Source organism: Parasteatoda tepidariorum, chromosome 1 (assembly GCF_982258835.1).
Source record: "Parasteatoda tepidariorum strain Cologne lab strain chromosome 1, Ptep-v5.0, whole genome shotgun sequence".
Classification (NCBI taxonomy): Eukaryota; Metazoa; Arthropoda; class Arachnida; order Araneae; family Theridiidae; genus Parasteatoda; species Parasteatoda tepidariorum.
This window is the reverse complement of record NC_141755.1, coordinates 52,873,424-52,895,909: the sequence shown is the minus strand read 5'-3', so window position 1 is coordinate 52,895,909 and position 22,486 is coordinate 52,873,424. Positions and strand designations below refer to the sequence as shown.

Sequence of the window (22,486 nt, the reverse complement as noted above, 5' to 3'; positions counted from 1 at the left end):
GTATATTTATAATAAGTATATTCATTTAAATCTTAGTTAACTTCCAAGTATCTACTTAGTAGTTTATCTGGAGTTTCTTTGAAAAACGATTTTCTTTGAAAAAGTTTGTCTATGAAATGATACAGTAAATTTTTTACATAATAATTTCATAGTAGATTCTGTCTAATATAATATTATGTCTCTGGTATCATGCCCCTAATTAATTTATCAGATATCCCATTGTTTTCCTATTTAATTTTCCGTAATGATGAATTCTGCTGCACTTTGACAAAATGTTTATTAAAAGCCAATCATAAATAATAAGAAAACAGATTTTAATTCAGTAAAACACATTTGCACTGATCTAACTTATTTAGTTTAAATGCACTTATTTTGCTGAAGAACTTTTGTGAGTGTCTTTAAGGAGATATTTAAGTATGAGCTATATTTGAGCACCATCAATTGGTCAGTGCAAACTGACATTAATGTGACAGCTTTTTACCAGTTTTTTTTATCTTATTACCCAATTTTCCAGGTAATCTAGAGTTTATTGCTTTTGACCCTTTAATTTTCTTAAACTATAATGCTTATGGCAATCATTAGAGTCCGCCCAAATTTTTTCTTCTTTTCTGGATACTAATGGTAAAGGTTTTATATATTACAGTGCAGAACCCGTTATCCGGAAATCAGAAAACCAAAAAACCGGAACGAAATTCGATAAATTTTCCCGCCATTTAAAAAAAAATTATTTTTTTCCTCATAAGACTTTAGGATTTTTCTTTCTTTTTTGAAAGATGTTTACCTACCATCATTTTGTATTACTTCATTGTTTTTTCTTTTTAAGATTATTTCCAAATATTTTTTCTTTTTAGTTGGGTTTAACAATATAAAAAATGGCTTTTTGTAGCGATTCAGAAAACTGGAAAAATCAGTTATCCGGAATAGCGATGGTCCCGATCGTTCCGGATAATTGGTACCCTACTGTAATTGAAAAATGTTTTAACAAGCTTCGTTACTGTTTTACTATTTATTGCCTGTTGAGCTGGAGATTATTTACATGGAATAACTATAGGACCTTAAAAGTAAATATTTTTAAATGTATTAAAATTTAATAAATTGTATATAATTTTTTAATTACGTATATATTTGACACAGCTCGCTTTTTTTGGACTTAATGCTATCAAACCTCACATTTAATTAAATTTTTAATTTCACAATTACTGTAGAAAGCAAACTAAAGATGTGATTATTCTTGTATTTGCTGAATGTTACTTTTAATATCATTTCTTTCCTTTTTCGAATTCCATTTTAATTTTGTGTTTTTACTTGTTAGATGCCTTAATAATTGATTAAATAATGAGATAAGAGTTATGTCAATTTTGAGTGTTGTGTAAGTATTTCAAAAGTGTTCGTCCCCTCTGTAAATGTACAATTTAACAGGCTATTCCATTATGTACAGTTTAAAATATAATTACCATTTTATTTTATTCCCATCTTTGTTTAGAGCTGACTTTAATTTTTTTAAATTGGTGTAAGGAAAAAATAATTATTTTTTTTATTAAAAAATTCAAATGTTTTTTTCTTTCTTTATAAAGTTTGAATTATTTTTTAAAATTATTAATATCTTTTTAATCTACAAAGGCAGATTTAATGAATATATTTTTATCCTCAAAACTTCTTAAAAAGTTTATTAATCAGAATGTGGAACGTAATTACAACATATTACTAAGAAAAAATGAAATTCTGAAAAATTAACTGTCCATGGAAATATAGCGAAAAAAACATTTTTAAAAGCAAATAACAAATGAAATCTATTGTAAATGACTTTAATATATTTAATCTAGAACAAAGGCAAAATTAAAAGCTTCAATCCAAATAGAATAATAGGGTAGCTGGTATTGTTTCTTTTTATATTCTTGAATATACTTTTTCTATAATTTAGAAAAACTGTGAAAAATATTTTTTACAAATTGAGACTTGGTATATTCTTTTATGAATATATGAGCATGCAATTGGGTAATAATTTGTCTCTTTAAATTATTGTTTTTTTTTTTTTTTAATCTCATAATACAGCCAATATGTATTTTCACGGAAAAAGTAAAAAAAAAAAAAAAAAAAAAAAAAACTACATAATTTAGATATTAGGAGTGATTGTTATGTTATTCAAAAATTTTTTTTACATTGTTAATATTTTTTTTTTTGTCCACTGAAAATATTTGATTGATTATTTATGATAAAATTTTAGAAAGAAAGATATGTATTTTAGAGAAATTTAAAAAAATAGTTGACTAAGAAAATCTCTGTGTTTTTATTATTTACTAGTAGAAAATGTAACTTCTCAATGTGAAAATCAAAAATTTCATGCCTGAAATATATTGAACTAAAATTAATTTCCCAGTTAGCAGGTTAATTGTGTTTTGTGATGAACAAGAATTTTTCTATGCTCACATCTTAAATACTTCTTTCAAAAAATTTAATCTTTTAATGCATTTATGTGTATATAGTTTTTTACTACTTATGATTCTGCCGTTAGTTCTGTTATGATTCTGCCTGTGTTAATTGTACCCACCATACCAGCCATTCCAATATTAGATAGAATAAAACTGTGTTTTCTCTAATAGTTTATAATGCTTTTTTGTACTTGAAAATAATGTTGAATATTATCATAATTTAAACTACAAAATGTGATATTTAATTTTTATTTTGTTTAAACTGAAAAAAAAAAACTTACATTTTTTTAAATATAAATTATTTCAATTTTATACTTAGTTGATTTTGTCCCATCCCATTAATGATTTATGTAACATTAATTTAGGAAGTTGTGGATCAACTTTTACTGTTTATTAATGTTCATTAACTTCTATTTTAAACTTTTATGGTTAACTTTTTCTTGTTTTCTGTTATATTTATCATTTTCAGGGACATTTCATTGACAGGTTTTTATTACTCTCTATTTTTCCATTAAAAAAAACCCTAATTCATTCTGTTTGAGTTATGTTTACTGTTTAGTAAATGAAGGTAAAAAATAAAGTGCTTGTATTTTTATTTGCAAAAAGAATCAGAGGTTGAAATTAATGAAGTTTCTTATTGTACATGTCACTGAAATAAATAAATTAAAAAAATATACATTAACTGCAAGCTTCTTTAATTTTCAAGGATAGTTTTAGATTATTTGATTCTAAATTCTTTGTTTATTTCCCCCCCCCCTTTTTTTTTCCAACTCAAAGTTTTAAATTCCTCTGTGCTTATCTTTGAATAGTAGCTTGAATAAATTAGCAAATTTTTTTAAATTGTGAATAGTAAATTCTTTTAAGCGTAATTTAAAGTAATAATAAATTCTTGTAATATATGAGAAATATTTATTGAAATGTTATGTTTTTTTTTTTTTACTTGCATCCAGTTAATTGTTTTACCATTTTCACTTTTTATCTTTGAATGAGTTTGGAATTGTTATGCACAGCAAATCTACTTGTACAGCTCATCAACAGCTCTGAAAATTGATGTCTAAAGTTATAAAAAAAAATATTATTTTTCTAATAACATCTAAATATTTTCCTTTATTCAACTGGTATTTCAATATTAAATTATTAATTTTAATTTATAATATTTGTTCTTAATATCCTTTTAGTATTTGCACTTAAACTGTCTCTTTTAACCTCTTATTTGACGAAATTATACTATAAAACTTTATACTCACTTCTAAGAATTTATTATACAACTGTACTCAGTTTTCTGTCATTATTGAAAGTAATTTTAATTAGTAAAATTAATTTTATCTTTTATTTATTTTAGTTATAATTTTATTGTTATTAAAAGTTAAGTTGAGTTACTAAAAGTTAAGTTGGACTTTGGTTTTTGTTTTGTAAAAAAAAAAGTTTGTTGAAGAAATGTAGTTAACCCTTGTTGTTTTTCTGTTTTATTTTAAACCTCAAAGTATTGCTTTTGTCTTAAGCAGTACAAGTCAACTTTTCACTAGTTCCCTCCCTTTGTAGATTACTGGTCTTTGAATGTATACCGAAGTCATATTATGTTTGTGTGTTAAATATGTGAATATTCTTAATTTATTTTTTCTTATGTTATTTTTGTGTGAGGTACTGTTTATTTTGTTCTTTTGTTTCTTATTTTCTATTTGTTGCTGTTATTTATAAATTATTTATTTTAATGTAGGGGTGTTTAACTTTCAGCAAAATCTAAAAGTTTTTTCATTTTTACATATTAAAATTAATAACAATGTTTGTAATAGTGGATGAAATTAAATTTATAGTGAGAAATGATTGAAATATTTACAAAATTTGCTTAATCCAAATACATTACCAATAAACATTTTATGCATTTAAATGATAAATAACAATTTGAATATATTGTAACGTAACAAATAAATTCAATGATAAATCCAGGTTTTTGTGCCTCAAAATTGTGAAAATCATTCATTATGCTTAATTAAAATATTTAAAAAGAGAAGTTAGTTGTTCCTTATTTATGTTTATTATTTAAGTTTAGTGATCCATCTTCGATTGCAGTTTTCTCAATTTTCCTTAATAAATATATTAAATATTATAGTTAATATTTAGGGATTAATATAGAAATAAATTTGTCCCTTCACGAAAATCCAAGCCAAAGAAGAAGAAAAAGCTTGAAGCTTTCCCACAAAATTCTAAACTTTTAAAACTTCACAAAAGTTTTTTTTTTTCGTCAATAGTGAATGCATTTTTTTATAGGAATTAATGACAAAAACACATTTAAATGGACCAAAAAAATCTACCAAAGAAGTGTGTTGTATAGTTTTTGAACAATCAACTAACATAAATTAGTTAATTTTCATTATAAAGGGTTTAGATGATCATATCAGAGTGCGTAGCGTTTTAAAAAAGTGCTTAAAGGTGCTTAGTTTCGATTTTTAAAAGCTCTTGAAGATGCTTTTTTCATTGTGTGTTTTTAAAAAGTGCTTGATTTTCCCTTTTTCAAAATGAGATTTTTCCTTTACCATGTTGATTTTCGCTACGAATTATGCAAAAGACACAGTTCACATTGTTCTGTTCAACGTTTTCACAATTAATTTAACCCCAATCTATTTCGGCGTATTGTCAGTCCCTAGCGTATGAAAACGCCATTCGTTTTACATGATTCTAAATTTCATGATTTTTTACAATTGTCTAATACACTGCCAAAAGGAATTTTTTTTTTTGACATGACGGTTAAAACCATCAATTGTCAAAAACTTTCCAACCCTGCCTAATTATGATTTTTTTAAAGTGCTTAAAAATATTTTTTGAGTGCCTAAATTTAATTTTTCTTAAATATATTTTGTTGAACTTAAACACCCTTCTTTAAAAGTGTAAAATAAAATTCTATTGATACAGTGTGTAATAAATGTAAACACTCCATTCTGATGTTTTTATTATCTTAAAGTTAGACATGTGATTAGGCTCATGGAGATTTCATGTTGTGGAGATAGAAACTGTGTTTTGTTTTTTAAAAAAAAATGTATGAAAGCATAAATGGAAGCTTTTGTCAATACTTAGTATTGAATTTACCTGCTTGTATGCTTATTTTCCAGAATTTTTTCATGTACATGTAGCTCAATAGATTTATGTGTTTTCAATACTTGTGGTGTTCTTTTGTTATCTAATTTTCCTGTTGGCAATAAAGTAGAGGAATTAATAATTACTTTTGTTTTTATATTCTATAGGTGTATATAATGTGTACAGTGCAAAAAGGAAAAAAACGGACCAACTTGATTTTTGATTTAACGATAGGATCTTGACGGGAAATTTTTTTTTTTTTTTTTTTTTTTTTTACGTAGTAGTTTTGTGACCTGTGTGCAGCTTTTAAATTTATTTTTACTTAATATCTGAATACCCGTTCTTCGTACGAGGTGAAAAAAAACATCAACTTATCGGTATTGAACACCACTACTAAGTCGTACACAAAATTTCAGACAGAATTTCACAAAATTTCAGTTACCGACACAAATAATAAAGTAAAATTAATTCCAATTTTTAATATTATTTGTTGCCCTTCTCGGTTCCTTAACTTTATTGGATTAAGCAAAAACATATTTTATATTTCATCCTATCAAAATATCTGGCATAATGCTGTTGCTCAAGGTAACTCAATATTTAAATTTTACCACAGTCTAATTTATTTCTCTTCTACCTATCTATCTATACTTATCTATCAGAAAAAATTTACAGTATTGTGCAGTTTTAATCGGCACTAAGTGCAGAGATGCCAACTGCTCCGGACCCGCCAAAATAATTTAAAAAAACGGTAAATAACTACCAAGTAAATTTTGCAAGTATTTGACTATTTTTGCTGGCTTTTTAAAAGGTATAGCATAACATAAGTACTATAAAGTGGTGAATAATATAAGCCTAAGTATTATTTAGAAATAGTGGCGGATAAAAATCTACTCAATTGAATTTATTAAACCAAGAATCACAATTGATAAACTACCACTTTAAAATATATATTTGCTGTCCGGAGCAAGTTGGCATCTCTGTAAGTGTAGTGCACTACTGTTTATAAGGAGTAGTGTAGTGCTATACCAAAAAAAAAAAAACAGTTTGTAACGGTTTCCGCAGCTACTTTTAACGTTAGTTTAGTAAAGAAACAAGATTCAAACGCAGCCAATTTTTCGAATACGATTGTTACAAATCTTCGCAAGTCTGTTAATAGAAATTACACCTAATACTCCAGAGCAGCAATTTTTTCTTCTTTTATTTAGCCATTATGTATAATGACTGTTATTTAAACTAGCCATTAAGAATAATTGCTGATTTATCACTGGCCATACCTTCAGAAATACGCTCATGGAACACTAAAAGAATACTTGATTTTATTTTAATTGGGAGGAAATATATTTTCTCTATATTTCTATTTCTTGAAGAAAAGAAAATATCGACTCCGAACATTTTCTAAATTAAATATTCGTTGTTGAGAAAGATAAAGAAAGGTTAAAAGAATAAAAATTAATTTGTATAACAAACATGAAGAAATATTTTTCTTATTAATTCCTGTTCTGGTCAATTTTTTATTCGATGCCTAAATTGAATACGGATGTAAATTAAGTTCTTCAACACAGTTCATCTCCTAAAAGTAGTGGCTATATTTCGAATGTAGTTTGTATTAACTGCTATTTTAAAAAAAAAAGTAGAGGCAGTTGGTATTAACTACTTTCGTAATGAAGTAATTGTTGTTAACTACATTTAAATAAAACATAAAAACTACAAAAAAAATGTAGTTTTTCCGACCTCAGATTTTTCTAGTGTAAAGACTTGAAAATATGAATACTTTTTGCAGATTTAATAACGATCTTTATTCTGTCACGTCATGGTAATAGAGTACAATTAAAGAAGTGGAAAATAGATATCTCGAAAAATAAACTATAATTCTGAGATCCTATTGTAAGTGTGTATTATATCTTTATATTCATTCCAACTGTTATATTATAATTGTAACTGAGGTGGTTGTTGTAGCAATAATTTATCTTTTTGGAGCCGCAGTTGTACCAGCAGTCGCATCATTTGGAGTGGTTGGTGCTGCAGTGGACAATCCTGGTGTTCCACTGCCTGTCGATGGTAAAGGAGTGGCTGTAAAAATATTTTGATCGTAAATTATTGAAGATCTTTATATGAACAGAAAAGAAGAATTAATAATTACAAAAGTATCCTTAAAAAATTCATTCGTCTAGGTTTTTGGTTCAGCATTCCTATCTAGACAAGTGAGGTATTGTTTCTGGTGTTATTACGCTGGATAAAAGGAGATCAAACCGAAATCAACAGAACTAATAATTCAGAAATTTTTAAGGTTTCATGGGTAAAAAGAACAGTTTTGTACTTATGCCTATTAACGCATTTTGCATTGCTATCTAGTTAAATAACGCGTTGTTCGAATTTTTCTTTTTTGCTGAATTGAATGACATTAATAGAAGTAATAGCTGAAAAGTTATACAAAATTTTATGTAAAAAACTGCAGTTTTGTAATTATAGGGAAAAGAGGGGGTACTGCAAACAGTTTTCATAAATTTGCCAAAAGAGCTTCTTAAACCTTAGTTTGAACTTATCCAGTTTTATTATTATTAAAATATATTTTCATCTTCATTTTGAATGATGAGTTTGATGCATTAGCTAATTTTGATGCATGCTTTTCTTCAATAATCTTTTTATTTATAACAAAAAAGTTGTTTTGGGAACATTAGCCTTATGTCGTAGAGCTTGTGTAGATCTGTCTGAAAACTTGTTATTTAATCTATTTTTATTTACGAAAAAAGTTTCAGTAAAATCAAGAAGAAACTAATTTTAGTCTTAAGTAATATAATTTTAAAAATCCTCTTAATAATTAGCGTTAAAGCCTGATAAATATATTAACACTTACTTCTTCCATTTTAGCGAGAGATTTTTCTTGACGATTCAAAGTGGTAGCAAACGTTACTCTTTTGCTATGTTTATTTTCATTTTTGATGTAATGAAGTTGATTTATACAGAAACTCAAACTATTTGAGGTTGTTGCGAATCACTTTTTTCAGTGGTAGTGAACTAAAGCATAATTTTTTGAAACAAACAGGCTTTAAGAAAGATTATTAAAACTTAACCCTTTGGGGACGGGTGATTCATAAAAGCATTAGTACAAAATCAGGATTTAAATAAATAAAAAACGGTAGCTTAAATGTAGGCGTTGCTAATTTGACAGACCTACTTTGCTTTTACTTTAATTATTGTTAGTTTAATCATATATATGGGTCATTCTCACAAAAACAGTCATTTTCATGTCCCCAGTATATTTTATGTTTGTTTTACAGCTTACGAAAAAAAAAATTCAGGGAAAGTGTCCTTCAGAATGCAAGCTAACAAAAGAATAAAAATAAAATTATCAATTTTTATTTTAGGTAATTAAAATATACCAATATGTCATTCCCTCACTTGTCCCCACTGCTGATTTAAAAAAAGAAAAAAATTGTTACTGAAATAAAAAAATTTTTTTTACAAATTCGTGTTTTTTATTTCAGAATACTAAAATATAGAATTCAGAAAATCAATTTTAAATTTAATTTCTGATAAAAATATTAACACAGCACTATTTTAAACTTTGTCCCCAGTGTTTCGCGTCATTCCCTCACAACAATGTTCTTATCACCTGCAATCTTCTTAGAATAAAAATATTTTAATAAAAATCATGTCATTTTTAAATATAATCATGTCATTTAAAAATATAATCATGTCATTTTTTAGAGTAAAATAAAATACAACTTCATCGAGAAAGTGGATAATTATATGTTGCTTTCTTGTATGAATATAATTGTATGTGATTGACTTCAGAAATTAATTAGGCCTAACTGTTATTTTTAAATTTTATTGAATTCGTCATTCCCTCACTAGTGTATAAAGTGAGGGAATGACGCTGAAGTGAGGGAATGATTCAAGATGAGTATATTATTAAATTTTTTTTTGTTCAATCGTGCCAGCCAATTTTATTTCCCAAACCTGTAAAAACTATTAAATATATAAGAGTAAATTATAATAAATATTAGATATACTTAGTATGTTATCATTTTCAAACTTTAGGTAGATGTAACTTAGATAAAAACATGTATTAAAATAAAATATCATTCCCTCACTATTAGTGTCATTCCCTCACTTTTTAAATAGTGAAAATAATTAATTTACTTATTAATTAATTTGAAAAATAAATTAATAAATTAATTTATTAAATTAATTAATTTATTTATTAAATAAATAAATTAATTATTAATTATTATAAATTAATTAATTATAAATTAGTTATTTAAAAAATTAATTAATTTAAATATGAAGTATATTTTATAGGATAGATACTTTCTTTATAATGCCATTACATATTTCTTTTAATATAAAAAGTTTCAGAGCTTTTTATTCACTTTACTTTTTCGGGATTTTATGAACTGAAAAATGACAGTTTTCGTGAGAATGACCCATATAATCAATATTAGTTCAAAGTATAAGTAAGTAATTTTATTTTGTTCTAAAGTAATGGTGAATAATCAAACAAACAATAAATCAAACAATATAATAATAAATCAAACAATTATAACTCCGCCCACAAATAAACTGCTGAAGAACTACTTTGGTTACCAGTTTTATCTTTGTAAGTTTTACCTTGACTGATACAGTTTTATGCTGGAACGTATATGTGACAGTTGGCGCGAAAGGGTTAAGAACTTAAGCATTTGTTGTTATGACCTTTTGTGTATATTTATGTAAATTACATTGTATTTAGTGGTGAACAAAACTCTTTTAAATCTTATTTATTAAAGTTGAAATACATTATGTTTGTTGCCAATAGGAAAAATATTTTCTGAAACTGTGGAGAATCTGTAGTAGTTCGAGTCTCTGTTTTTTTATTAATTTTTTTATTTTTATAACCGTCGTTGAACAGCCGACCCAATTTTGGGTTTACGACTACTAATGTTCAATTCCGTAGCCTTGTAATTTCAAACCAATTTAGAAGACAAGGAAACTACTGTACCAGTAGCTCCAGAGGTATGATTTATTACAGGAACATGGAAGACTTTGTGACTCGACAGATTTAACGCTCATCAGTCACTATTTACTACACGGGGATTGAACCCACGACCCCTTGGACATGGGCCCAGTGCCCTACCAACCAGGCTATCCTGGCCCTTGGAGACTCTGTTTATAATAACTTTGTTAACCTGATGCATAAACAAATATGTAAGATCTGATAATAGTGTTGAGAAGTTTTTAAAAGATGGCGATGTTCACAATATTGAATTTTTGATAACAGGGTGCTTACCATAAATGGCTTGCCCTATGGCCCGAAGAAAAACGTGAGGGCTGTACTCAGTAGGACTGAATAAATTAAAAAGTAGCTGTTTCAATTTGAGGCAAAATTGTATACTCCCATCATTAAAACCTGGGATAATATTAATGCTTATGTCCTCCAGGGTTTAGTAAAAGGTTGGTAAATATCACATATTTCAACTCATATATAAACATGACGGATATATTAGTTATAATTAGAAGTGGCTTTATTAGGATAGGGGACTTTTTCCCTCCCTTTTTATTTTCTTTTTACTTATTTGATGTTTTTTCTCCTTGTCCAGGTGGAGCAGGAAGTTAGTATGTGCTAAGATATAGATTTTCTAAATATACGTTTGGTTTTCATCAGTTTTCTGTGAGTCCAGTTATGGCGAAAAATTAAGACGTCTTTATTTAGTGGGGACTCACAGTATAAATATTATATCTGAGTTCCTACTGTTCTTAGAAAACGTTCATCCATTTAATAACCTTGTAACTATGTTATTTTTATCTGTTTGAGAAACGTTCCCTAACAGACCTCTAAACGCTAAAGTGGTACCTTAAAAAAAGAAAATTTCTGTTAGTATTAACGTAAATTTACAATCACTAAAAGTTTCTGTTTATATTGACCTAATCACACTATAGCCCTGTGGAGTTATTAGTTTAAACTCATTATAGCTATTTAAAAAAGGGCAAATCAAATGTGGCTACGAAAATATTTAATAAATGTATTCATTCATAATATAGTAACTCCTATAATTAAAAACGATGAATATAAATAGTCTAAAATGACAATTAAAGAGCAAATCAACAATTTACTTTTCCACCAAAAAAGCCTTGTATTTTAGTTTTCTAATTAAAAATGAAGTGTTTTATAAAATTAAATAAATAATCCCGAGAGACTGAGGCGGTAAGATCTTATCTGATTGAAAAGTTCATTCGCTCCAAAAAATGTACAAGTATGAAATAACAGTCCACATGTTTCAAGCGCTTTAAAAAAGGCGCCCATTTTCAAGACTTGTCAGACGTGAATGTAAAAATAGAATGATTTGAAATAAAAACGTTAAAGTTTCCAACGGAAAATGGAAAAATAAAGGTGAGAAACAAAACTTGAAAAAGCACAGAAGCCGAAAGAGAAAAAATATGAGGTAGGTATTTTATTTACGTCGCACTAGAGCTGCCCAATGGGCTATTGGTGACGGTCTGGGAAACACTCCCGAGGATGAACCGAAGATATGCCATACCATAATTTTTATCCTCTGCAGAGGAGATGGCTCCTCCGCTTTGGTAGCCCGATGACCTGCGCGTGAAGTCGGGCACTTTACGGTAGAACAGTTTAACGAGGACCGATACCGCTCACCCTCGGTCCCTACGCAGGCTGATCAAAGTAGTCACCCACCCACTTACTGACAGCATCTAGTGATGCGCGACTTCGGTGTTCCACTGGGAACCGTGTCTTTTACAATCAGGACAGAAAAAAAAGATGAAAAACAGAACAAGAAAAATCACAGTGACCGAGAGACAAATAAGGGTAAAATGCAATTCCAAGCTTTAAGGAACGAGCCCCGCTGTGGACTGATCGTTAAGACACGGTTCCCTGCATATCATCGAAGTCAAGATTGTGATGGCATGTCTTCGGATCATCCTCAGGGATGTTTCCCAGAACGTCGCCAATAGCCCATTGTGCAGCTCTAGTGCGACGTAAATGAACAAATCAATCAATCAATCAATCTTTAAGGAACGCGAGAGAGGAGGAGAGGGAAAACAACACGGAACTATGTCGTTAATAAAGGAATCAGCATTGATGAATACTGATTCCCTTGTTCAGGACATCCTACCCTAAACCAAATAAAATTTAAATTAAGTTGATAGAAAGGATAGTTTGAAAGTTAGTTATTAAGTTGATAAAATTCTTTTACCATAAACTCAATAAAGCTGAGAATAAGTTGATAGAAAAAATTATTTAAAAGTTAAAAGGGTTTTATGTGTAGAAGGGTGTAATTGAAAAACAGGGTTGCAATTCCACAGGGAATTTATGCAAACATATAAAATGCAGGGAATTTTATTTCTTAGTTTTGTCTTTTAAAAAAATGCCGACCTCTCAAAGAGCAATCTTTGGGACATTTAAAGATAATAGTTCAGCTATTGTACTATATTTCATCTACAAGTTTCAGTTCAGTTTCATTTGCAAGATAATTAATCTGTTCGTACTATTTCATAGCATTTTTTTTTCTTCTTCAATATGTAGAGCTGTTCCTTATTTATATTTTTTCAGCAATTAAAACTAGCGTCGTTATCTCAATAGCTTACACAAAAGCACAGTGAATGTGTGTTTCATTTAATATATGTGGTGTGTAATGTGTTCAGGGAAAACAACGCATATATTTTTTTTCCCAGATATGAATCGCAACCCTGAAAAATTATAATTTTCCTTCATAACTTCCTCGATTTAAATTTGATTTCATTGCATTTAAAGTAAAAAAAGGTCACCAGAAACAATGCCTTTCTTGGTTACACTTCAATGCCCCTTTCCCATTCACAGGACTTCGCCAGACGTGTGGCGAATCTTGAGAATGAGAAGTATATCTTTCGTCAGTTTCTGGATATTATTTATTTAATATCTAGGCTTATTTTAAATTTCAGTTTTAATCTTTCAACAAATTATAATTATTTGTGTTTCTATAGTTTTTGTTTCATTTTATACATTAAATTATAATGGTGAGCACATAGGTATAACTTATTTTTATTACTTAAGGTATGTTGTGCAGGTATGATTTGTTCAGTCCTTAACCGATTTAACTTTGATTACTATCGTATTTAACTTATGTTTCTTAGTAAAAAAAATTTATGTTCAATCTGACCCCAATTTGAGCATTATCCCCAAGCCCCGTGATTCGCTAATATGTAAATGGTTATGTTCTTAAGTTCAGATAAAAGTTTCATAAAAATTGTTTTGAAAAATTAAATTAAATTTTAAAATTTCTGTTTTAGATTTACTACCACTAGAAGGATTATTTCGAAGAATCCTCAATTGATAGAGGGTATGCGTCCTTTACACATGGTCTACGGCAGAGGTTTCCAATATTTTTTCGGCTATGGAACCCTAAATTGTCAACATTCTTTCGGTGGTACCACAATGTTCATTAGCAACGCGGAACAAATTAATTAGAGAATAGCAACTAACTATTTTGAAAATAAGTAATATAAATTTATTTTCAACTTTTCATTTCTTTTTCATCTTTTAAATTTTTTGTCCCAAGTTTATAAAGTTTAGCTTTCAATTAAGTTTTTAAAAACGCAAAAAGAATTGTTCTAAATGTTAGAGAATGGTTGGTTATAAGGGAAGAATATTTCTAAATTGTTGACTTTAGTTGTTTTAAACTAAAAAATTCGATGTGAAATGCTAATGCAGATTTTTATAATATGCATGCCTTTTTCATAATTTATACAATTTTTTAAAATTATTGCTATTTCTTTCTTCTCGGGCATTTTTTGTTCATCTCATAAAAATAACCTAAATATTAAACTAAAAATGATTTATTGATTACCTGTAATTGTAATTACGAATTTCAAAGCTCATTACGGGCTTAAAAAGTTTCTAATTCTCGGGCGTCGCTAACTTTCTTCACATACGTTCAATTTTTATTTGGCAAACCAAAGTCATCGTAAGGATATGGCAAATAGAGCATTCGAACAGGACTCCGTATTTTTGGTAGGCCCCACACCAGTTATATTTCAATTTATTTCATGTTTTATAACCATTGTTGAATGGCTTACCCAATCCCAATTCTGAGTTTACGATTACCAATGTTCAACTCCGTAATCCACAAGACAAGGGTCCGTAATCCATAAAACCTATCCATAAGGCAAGGAAAATCCTGGATTAAGTATTGGGAGAAGTTTGCCTTCGTGGAGGACTTTTAAATGGAACTAACCTGCTTTAGCGTTACAAGGAGAGAGAAACCATGAAAACCTCCTATGGTTAGCCTGACGGCAAGGGACTTTAATCCATAGCTTCCACTGAGGATATTTTTACGTAAGCACTGTGGCTGGCGCCAGCCGGGTACGGAATTGGTATCGACCAACTATGGCCGGGATCGAACCCGGGCCACCTCTCCCCTCTGCAGACGATCAAAATTTGATGGCATGTCTTCGGATCATTCTCAGGGATGTTTCCCAGACTGTCGCCAATAGCCCATTGTGCAGCTCTAGTGCGACGTAAATGAACAACAACAACAACGGGCCACCTCATTAGATGGCGAGCACTCTAACCCCTGAGTCACCACGCCTCACGCCAGTTATATTGAGAAAAAATTTCAATGCTTGTAAAAATAAAGATTTTTTAAAAAAATTATTTCAATAATGGGCCGGGATAGCCTAGTTGGTAGAGCACTGGGCCTATGTCCAAGAGGTCGTGGGTTCGATCCCCGCCGGCCGAATATTCTCAGTGTAGTGAATGGTGACTGATGCATATTAAATCTGTCGAGTCACAAAGTCCTCCATGTTCCCATAGCAAATCAAACCTCTGGGGTTACTGGTCCTAGAGTCTTCTTGTCATTTGGATTGTTTCAAAATTACAAGGCTACGGAGTTGAACATTAGTAGTCGTAAACTCATGAAATTGGGTGGGCTGTTCAACGACGGTTGTAAAATAAAATCAAAATATTTGAATTATTGAAAGTTAGAAAGATATATTCTAATGGCACCAGCACAAAAAACTACTCATAGAAATCAAACCCATGTAATTGAAAAATAAATAAATAAAACGTTAAAATATTTTCAACTGATTATTTAAGAGGAGCCCTTAAAGAAAAAAACTTCTCATTTTGACTTTATGGGTCTTACGCCAAATAAATCATACTTATACAATAATAAAAATTTCAATATAAAATCAAGAAATGAATGTTAAATTTTTCGTTTTTAATAATGCAATTAAAAAAATCTGAATCAATAAATCATGTAATTTATTCAATAATTTAGGCTAAAATCTAACAATTAACAAGGGGTTTCATGTAGAGAGAAAGTTAAAAAGGCCCATCGAAACGTTTTGCCCCAGGCCCCGCGAAATGTAGTGACAACACTAGGATAACCCTTACAGATCCGTTTTGAGTTTAGCATAGCAAGTTTATTATTTATCATTGTAAAAAAAATTCAACTGGTTAAAAATGCAAAACAAACTTACTTGATCCACCTGCCTTAGTTGTATCTGAAAAAGATGAAAGTAGAATTCTCTTATTAGCAAAGAAATCTTAATGTTTCCACTATCATTAAATTAATCAATTGCTAAATTTTATCCCAATTCGTACCATTGATTAAATTTTCACTCATATTATAAGTAAAATTCTGATAAAAGTAAAATTAAAAGGTTTTTTGAGTTAAACTGCACTTCTGTGTTTAAAAAATCCTTATAAAAATGACTCTGTCGCCACATGAAATAAGGCTTTTTAAACACCTTTAACTGTATCCTGCAGATGGTTTTCATCATGGTTTCATCAACACCTTGAAATAGTGCCCAAATAATATACATAAAACTCAGCCTACATAAAATGACATAAGTACATTAATAACAGCCTACATAAAATGACAGCCATTTTCTGAACCTTAAAGGCTGCCCTGCAGGTGATTTCCAGAATGCGAATTGTTTGGAACTTCTTGGTTTGTTTGGCGGCTGTTTGAGAAACATCTTAAAATAGTGCCCAAACAACACATATTATATTCAGTTTTTATAAAATGACATAAGTAAGGTCCCATTTTGTGTATCTATGCCATCAGTTACCAGTTACAAAGCCAGTTAATAATAGCCAAACATTTTTACCAACTTGCAGTAGAAACATTTCTTAAACTGTTGAAATGAAAGCGAAATTTAAACTTTTAGTATTTTTCACAATTTTGTGAAATATTAGTCACCACTTTCTAAATTTTTCCATGGCCTCCCTGCCCTGCTGTCCAATTTTTTACCTATTAGGTAATTCCTACTTATAGACTTTTATCTATTAAGAACTTTTTTTCTTTTGTTTGCTTATGTTGGAAATTGAATAAATCTCGGTGTGAAGCGGCATTAACCGTTGTGTTTGGCAGGTAATCAATACAGCGAGGAAATTATAAAACTATTTCTGAGAGGATTTATTTTAATAATTATTTTTTAAAAATTGCATTACATAGTTAATTTTTCATTTCGAAAAATCTTCTATAAAATATACATCTAAATTAAAATTTATATAGGAAAATAGTTTTTTATTCACGTTCTACGACTAACAATTTTTTGTAAGAATAAACATTCAAATTTTTTTTCCACTTCTCTAATTTCTTATGATAGATTTAAAGTTCTGCTAAAAATTGAAATAGAAGAAAATCGATTACAGTAGTAGTTCTTGTAAGGGAAATTCTTGATGAAAAATCAGTGGATATCAATTTTAAAGACAATAAGTAGGATGAAATAAATCAGTATAAACTTGAAAGACTATATATAAGGTGAAGTCTATATATAGGGTGAAAGACTATATATAGGGTGACCCCCCCCCCACAAAAAAAATGCATCATTGAAATTCTGACAAATTATAATTTCTTGTAAAGTTAACATTTAATTAAACACTCCCTATTCCTACACCTTCAATGACATTTCTGGTGATGAATCATAGTTTGATTTATGGTCAAATCGGAAACAATGTTTAAAAGCTACCACAAATGCATCATAACAAGTATTTTCAAAATAATTAAGCTCCGGAATCATTAATCAAAATTTAACGATCAGTTTCAAGGAATGCTATTAACGAATATATAAAAAGCAACGTTATGTGGTATGTTGGTCCTGAGTCAACTTGCCAACACCCTCTTCAATTTACTATTTATTCTATATTCATTTAAAGTTTTAAGGCAATGTATAACGGCAATGTATATAGGCAATGTGTATATAGTAATGTCAGTTTCCTGTTTTTCAGATTTTTTTTTTTCGCTTTTGTTTTCAGTTTTAACATTGTTCATACAATTAATTTCCTCTCTAAAAGGAGTTAGTCAGTAAAAAAAAATTTCTTTAAAAAAAAGCAAAAGTAAAATTGCACTCAATAAAGGAAAGTTATTTTAATTTTTACCACTTTATTTTAATGAATTCTTTTATACAGATTTTTAAAACATAAATTTATTATAAAAACTCACCATCTTCCCTCAATATAAATATATTCGATGAAGGTACACATAGGCCACTGGGCAAATTCACATTTATAACTAATTAATTAAATTAAAGAGCATGAATCAAATTTACTTGAATTAAAAAAAAAAACCCTTATTTTACTATCTCGGTGACGACATTGGAATTTTTTTTAAAATCAAATTACTCAATCATATAAAATTCTTTGTCATTATCTTCAAAAACTATTTTGTTCCCTCCTCTAATATCAATTTTCCATTTCATCCGAAATTATAGATATAATAAACAAAAATATGCATTAAAAATAATAAAAGGTATCATTATCAAATATATTCTATGCATAAAGCCTGGCCCTTCACGAAAACAATTATTTTTAAGAACATAAAAACTTGAATAAGTTACTTACCACCTTCTCCATTTGCAGCTGAAACATTTAAAATAATAATTTATAATAATTATTTTAATACTTTTATTTTGAAATTTAAACACTTAAAACATTTAAAGCCATTAAACTCTAATGAGCACGTGCATAAAAGTAGTCGGCGAAAATCTGAGTATATTTGAAGTGTGAGATAAAGAATGCAGAATTATAAATAAACTAGTGGGCTGAGCCCCCTGCTTGCTAACGCTCGCCAACCCCCGAAAATTGCTACGCAATCTTACATGGTTTGCTTCGCAAACCAAGCTCTCTTCACTCGCTACTAACTTAGATGCATTCAAATGTACAAAATTCTAAGAATTCAAAACAATCATTCAAATCCATATAACAACTTTTTTTTTAAAAAAAAATTACATCTTTTTAGTAAATACTAAGTCATTAAAATAAATTTGAATTCAAATTAAGACTCATTGACTGAGACTCATTTTTCAAGGAATAACTAATAACAATAATAAAACGAATAAATTCGTGATATAAATCAAAAATCGTCAAATAAATTCGTAATATTGAATAGCAAGTTATTCGTGAAAAAAAGCGCTTTCGACAAAATACTAAAATAGAGATCTATCGACAAAGAGTACTCACTTCTGCCTAGCTTAATAGTATGAGATTGCCGCAGCTGAATTGTTATTTCAGTTTCCGTTTTTAAAAGCGCTATATGTTGAGCCACCTGAGCTAGATTTGGTATGTGACATTTTTAGCGGCAATCATTGGTCGATTTTCTTGCGTAGCCATTCGGGGAGTTGTAATGAGGCTTTTTTTTGTCGCATTGTAAGAGAAATATATATAGAGAGATATTCAAATTGTTTAAATCTTGTTAAAACTAATCAAGATGATATTTCAGTAAAGATTTCAGATTTACATAGAATGTTAAGCCAGAAGCATTATTATAATATTGAAGCGCATTTGTAGTTATAAATCCAACTTTAGGTTGGAAGTCGATAATTTTAAAATTAAGGTTGTTTTGAATAATTTTCAAATTAATTTCATTAATCACTTCTTCACCCAATTTAATTTTTAAATTTATATTAACTTTATAGAAGTTTGCACTGTCCACAGAGCCTAAACTGTAACTCTTTTATTCATTTATCTCCTATCCAATAATTTGGAAAAATGGCTGCTGATGCTGTGGTTTTGCGGCACACAGTGGGCCAGCATCCAAGGTTTCGTGGCCAAAATTAGCATTTCGATAAAAATTTGCTTCAAAATTTGGGGGGTTTTATGTGCAGGTAAATTGAATTCATAGTTGAAATTTTGAAATACACTAAAAATACGCAAAAAAACAAAATGGCGGCTGAAATATGGCGAGCAAAAATAAAGAAAAATAATATAGTGCGTTTAAATTATTAAATATAGCAATGAAAATATATTATAATTTTCCCAATGTTATATTAAAAATTAAAGGGAATTATATTTCCGACGTAATATTACAAAATAACGCGAAAACATGAAAAAAACAAACATAATTTTTGTTTTTCATTATATTTAGTCCACCTTTGCAATACGGGCAAAATCGGGCAAGTTTTTTCGAAAGAAGAAGCATCAAAGAAAACAACAACAAAAAGTATAGCTAATTACCTCGTGGAACGTTTTGGAACTCAGTTTCGAAAGTCATTCAAACATTGTAAAATGTCAAATGATAAGATATAAACTATAAGTTTGTCAAGAGTATTAACTAATCCAACAAATTGAAAAATTGTACTATAATTTCAGATTAATTACTCTGATAAAAATGTAACAGTAAGGTGAAATTCCAGTATATATTTCTGAAATAAAGATTTAAAAGTTACATTTTAAAAAAAATTAACATATTTTTCATTACATTGTACTCTCGTCGGTCCAAAAAGTAAATTATAATGCTTGGAATGATTATGAATACTTAATTAGGGCTATATTAAAACTGCCTACATATTTTAGATGAAAGTTTAATTTTTGACTTTCGGCCAAAGATCATGGTCTTCTGGCCCCCAGTGCGGCGGTATGGAAAGAAGTTGGTAAGGTGGTGATTTCGGAATAAACTTTGTTGAAGTTGTATTTTTAAAGAAATAATGAAAATAAATAAATAAAGTTTCTTATATTGTATTCTCTTGTTTCAGTTGATAGTCAATCAAAAGTTCATCATCAGTTCAGTTCAGTTGATCATCAAAAACATGGCCAATAGATTTTACTGTTTTGTTACGCTGTTAGAACATTACGTTTTTATAACGTAAGCCAGCACTTCCTAAATAAGGTATGTGGTGTTGCTGGCTGCTGATGTGTTACCACATATATATATATATATATATATATATATATATATATATATATATATATATATATATATATATATATATATATATATATATATATATATATATATATATATATATATATATATATATATATATATATATATATATATATATATATATATATATATATATATATATATATATATATATATATATATATATATATATATATATATATATATTGATTTCTTTTTAATTATAACCACTATTATTGCCAGCAATCTTGGAAATATGGTTCCCAAAATTTGCTCAAGAAAAGGATCCAAAGTTTGAACCCCTTCGTGTTCATTTTTCTTTTTCTTATTTTGCCATATCTCGAGAACTTTTTAGGGAAGTGAAAATTTTTTACACGTAACTATAAAATTCGCTTGTCCAAAGATAACCCCATGCAAAAAATACATTTTAGTAAATATTTATAATTTTTTTATTATTTTATTTAATGATAGTGAATAAATTTTGAACTGGAATTATTTTAAAGTATATAATTCTAGATTTCAAAATACAAAATTTGTGCGAAATCGGTCGAATAGTTCCTGAGAAATCGAATTTTAACTATACCACTCTTTTAAAACTATACATTGATTAATATATGTATTTTAGAACTAATGCGAAACTGATAACGAGGATAGGACAAATTAATTATTTAATTGAACATTGCGTTGCAAATTAAAGCAATGATTTAAGCAGTATGGAATCAATGAATTGATCAATAAAAGGCTCAATATTTCTGCTATATTTAAAACGGTACCAAAATTTCTTCCTCGACATTTGATTATTATTCGTTTAATTAATTTAATTAAAAATAATTTCTGATTGCCGCAAAATAATTTCAAATTTTCATTGAAATTTGAAATTTCAAATGAAAATTTTTGATTTAAAATGCATATAACGTAAAATGATAAAACTCATGTTGAGATATTTTTAGAGATAGCAAAATTTTAAAATTAATTGTTAGTTTGCTACTACTTTAAATATAGTGAGAGGAAAAACGTGATATGCGCGTGTCTGGCTAATGAATAGAAAAATGTCAATGAAATTGGCAGCTTGCTTACGTGGCCGTTGACGGTTATTTATCGTTTATGAAAAGGTTTTTAATTAAAATTCTGACATTCCTGAAATAAAAAGTCTTGCTGATACAATCGAAATTACAACTTTTACAATTGGTGACTGTTTCGTTTTCATCAGAAGTGATCTTAAAACGTAAACAGTTTTCATATCGTTATACAAATTCCCGCGTATCTTAAAAAAATTTAACAGTAGAGTGGAATTTACTTTATTGTTAGAAGGAACTTCCTTATTTAATACTACACTTTAACGTTTAGAAATCTGTTTTGTCAAATTTTTCATTCATATATTCTTTAAAAATATAATAGCGGAGGTCACAAATGTTTTAAGTGTATTAAATGATTGATATACGTCTCCTTTTCATTACCATTATTATATTTCTATAAGACCTGTTAAATCTTAAATTTAATATCCAGGATATATGCTTTCAATTACCTGATAGCAATACAAACAAGCAACACGCAACCAGAAACACTCTTCTTAACTGCAAGTGCACCCCCATTTTGATGTAACATCCACTAGGAACAGACTCAAGCATTCAAACAATTTCCATATTTATAGTCTTGTTTTGAAACTGATATGATGAAAATATCATTATTATGATTCACCTGTAGGGTTCATTAAAGTATTAAATTACCCTTTAAGCATGCTTACTTTTTAAAGTTATTTGATCACGAAATGTTGAGTCGACTGTCATACTCATTAATTTATCTGTCTAGGAAAGAACTATTGACTCAGAGAGATACGCCGAGGACATTTTTGCTGGAAATAAA

At 28.5% G+C, this 22,486-nt stretch overlaps 1 long non-coding RNA gene across 1 annotated transcript; it reads right to left on the bottom strand.

The window, feature by feature from the left end:
- Positions 1–7,272: 7,272 nt before the first annotated feature.
- On the bottom strand, positions 7,273–22,268 carry LOC139425364 (uncharacterized). Its single transcript, XR_011636588.2, has 4 exons — positions 22,149–22,268; positions 18,325–18,342; positions 15,957–15,980; positions 7,273–7,571 (listed from the first exon to the last, which is right to left on the bottom strand). It is a non-coding gene; the product is annotated as an uncharacterized LOC139425364 (long non-coding RNA).
- Positions 22,269–22,486: the final 218 nt, after the last annotated feature.